This window comes from Apium graveolens, chromosome 4 (assembly GCF_009905375.1).
Source record: "Apium graveolens cultivar Ventura chromosome 4, ASM990537v1, whole genome shotgun sequence".
In the NCBI taxonomy this organism is placed as follows: Eukaryota; Viridiplantae; Streptophyta; class Magnoliopsida; order Apiales; family Apiaceae; genus Apium; species Apium graveolens.
The window spans coordinates 282,325,606-282,329,138 of NC_133650.1; the positions used below are offsets into that span (position 1 = coordinate 282,325,606).

Sequence of the window (3,533 nt, forward strand, 5' to 3'; positions counted from 1 at the left end):
TTTCATTTCGGAACCGATGTCAAATGACTATTTCACATCATTTTTTTAGTTCCTTTTCATTTAATATTATTTTACCTGATGTCTTTTGTACATTTTTTACATCGATTTACATTAATCATTATGATGTTAATGTTCTGTAAATTGCATGCCATCCTGGTACTATTTACAACCACAAGGAACCAATTGTATCTACAACAAAAAACATTCAAACAGAAGCATAAAGGTACTCATCCAAATTACAATTCTAATACCAAAATATTACTCATACCATACTATACATACATTTCAAATAAAATACAAGTATTCCATTAGCCAACTCATACTATACAATTTTTAAGTACTAAAACCAAAAGCAACTTGCTCTGTGCTGCTGTACCAGAACTCACAGCCTCCTTCCTCTTCAACCACCCTTTCTGCGAGTGCTATCAGTGGGGAATGGAGTAACTTCCTCTGAAAAGAGGTAAATAGAAAGTCAATTATGTACTCCTTACATGGCTATAGTCTACTCATTTCCAAGTTCATAAGCTAATCAGGAAAAAAAATTACCAATGCGACCAATTTTCATTCATGAACGAGCAAGTGCACGAAGTGCAGACTGAGCACCAGGAGACTTTGTCTTGTTTCCACCTGTTGCAATTTATATATATATATGTAGCACCAGGAGACTTTGTCTTGTTTTCACATGTTGCAACAGAGTCCTCAGGCTATTTATGACTGTCTCTTCACCTTATGAGAAATGACTCTTGGCCGAAAGAACAACAAGGACCGCATGAATACCATTCTGATCCATCTTGATATATTTAGCAATCTCTTTAAGAGTGGATTATGTTTCTGTAGAACAATCAAATAAACCTGCCATATGTATTGCGTAAGATTTATTAGATCAAATAAAGCTTAAAGGAAACTATTTGTTTGTTATAGTAGAGAACTATGGAAGTCCAACTAGACAACTAGAAAGAAACTATACCAGGCGTGTCAATAACATTAAGAGTCTGACCGTTTTCTAAGACAGTTGTACGCATCTCACATGTGCGAGTAACACCAAATGAGTCGGCATCAGATACAAATGCATCCTCCTGCAATATACAGTTGCCTGTTGCACTTTTCCCATTGCCCTTTTCCCATTGCCATTGCATCCACCCATTTTAGAAATAACCTACTTGAAACAAAAAAATTACAACACAAAGTCTAGTCAGATCCATAAATTTACACAAAGAAAAAATAATCGAGGGAAATGAAGAACAAGATTTCAATGTTGAGAACATAAGTATAACAACAGAGGAGTAAAAACTTGTGCAATTTTTGAGTCATTTTAAGGTTCAAAATTTGAAGTCAGGCTAAAATATCACAGGTTACAAAAGGCATGCTTCAAATTTTTAAGCCAGAAAAAAGTTTAAAAACACTGATTTTACATGCTTTTTATCTGCAGAAAAGATTCTAAAGTGATATAAACATATGATACAACCACCTAAGCATTGGTTAGTTTAGTGTAGAACTGGATGAGTTAGCTCACGCGGGCCAAACTAGGGGTGAGTAAATGAACTGAAATTGAACCAAAACCATTAAAAAAATACCAAGCCGAAAAACCAAAATTATACACCTTGGTTCAAGTTCAATATGGTATTTTAATATAACTAAACATAAGTAAAAACCATATAAGGAATCTATTAAATATGGTTATATTTATAGACGATTTCTAGGCCATTGATGTTAATCAATCCATAATAGCATCTAGAATGGAAAAAAATACTGACAAATAGTTGTTTTATATAAAAAGAAACAACCAAAGTTGACACAAAAGGGCAAGTCAAGGAAAAAAGAAAACATCTAAAAAAAGATAGGATTACAGAAGATAGAAAATACTCAGAATAACATGCTGCAAATTTGTAAACCTAAATATGACAGCAAAAAAAGAGCGTTCATTCATTCCTTAAAATTTCATTTCGGTAAGCTTCCTGCTCATCTTTTTATTCTCATCATTCATCGAATTGCATTATGTATAGAATAAGATAGACACAATACATATTAACACTTCTACGAACACAACCCGAAATGACCAACCCTAACACCATAACATGAAGTCTAATAGATTGATAGAGCAATCAATTTCCAAACAAAAAGTTACAAAAATAGTGTAACCAAATATCCACACAAAAAACAAGCAATGAAAACAAGGGTAAGAAAGAAAAGGGAAGGGAAGGGAAGGGGGTACCACAAAACCAATGGCCACAATTAGTCATGCAAGGAACACTAAAATCACCAAAGCAGATTGCACATACATCATCATCTGGTGGACATACATCATCATCTGCAACAAATTTGAAGTCTGGCTTTCCAGAAACCACCTAAAGCGAAAGGAGTCTGCCTTTCATGCACTTTTGCGAACAAAATCACTCAACTATGAACATGAAGATTTCATTGGACAAAAGAAAAAAAAACACAACCCAAGCATTATAATCCATCTCATGCTGCCAATCTCATTAACTCTAATAGTTACCAAATATTCCTCCATTAAAGGGGAGGCTATTTTTACCCCTACAAACCAAATTTTAGAAAACCACATAACTGGTTCCCTTTTTGTATATGCTAATTCCTAACATTTTTGAATGTGTGCTGGATAAAAGAAACATGACATACTTATAGAATCTGAAAAGGCAAAGTAATGTTTAACAAATAATATAAAAAACAACATGATGTACTATACTTAATCAGGATTTAACACATGCAAAGTCTATCAATGACTCCATAACTAACAAAACTTGCACATAGACCTTAGCCCACAAACAGATCATATAAAATTGAACCATGCAAGATTAAACTATAGTTTAGTAATTGAAGTGACATGAAAAAATCTAATAAAAACATTGCATGTGGATTATACCTTTTAAAGATTTAATAGTCATGTGGAAATAGACTTCTAGTTTACTCTTAGTTTCAATTTATATATATATGTAGCTCTAGTACATAGACCAAAATGGAGGTAAAAACAGCAAGTACAGAAATATTATTTCAGCTACATCGGTAAAATATTATACTTACATTATCATTTCTTTGAAGTGAAACGCTTCTTCCTCATCTGCGATCTCAAAATAATTAGTGTCACAATATTAACAACATTATAAATAACTAGAGATCCTAAAGACTAATGATTTAAACATATACATAAGAAGTCAAATACACAATATAAAACATATTTACTAAGCAGCCTTGTAAATATTAAGAGTACTTTCGACCGCCTCTTTCCTCTTATAAGCAACACTATGAATATCAAGTGAATAAATCATGCATCAATATCTCCAATAAACATACAAATTTTTCAGATTTACACATAAAAAATTTAAAACACCTGACCCGCATAAAGCTATTCTTTCTAACTTGTCAGAGCCATATGACACCTTCTCGAAACCAAATGGAAGAGAGTTCCCTATAACAATCGAGAGACAAAGTAAAACATGAAAAAAGAGAACGAGGGAGAAAGAAGGTAAGAGAGGGGGTAAACATATAAATTAACCAACTATATATATATATATTGA

At 32.7% G+C, this 3,533-nt stretch overlaps 1 long non-coding RNA gene across 1 annotated transcript; it reads right to left on the reverse strand.

The window, feature by feature from the left end:
• Positions 1-267: 267 nt before the first annotated feature.
• Positions 268-3,322, reverse strand: LOC141717185 (uncharacterized). Its single transcript, XR_012573549.1, has 5 exons — positions 3,040-3,322; positions 2,213-2,308; positions 968-1,156; positions 547-852; positions 268-450 (listed from the first exon to the last, which is right to left on the reverse strand). It is a non-coding gene; the product is annotated as an uncharacterized LOC141717185 (long non-coding RNA).
• Between the last annotated feature and the right edge of the window lie 211 nt (positions 3,323-3,533).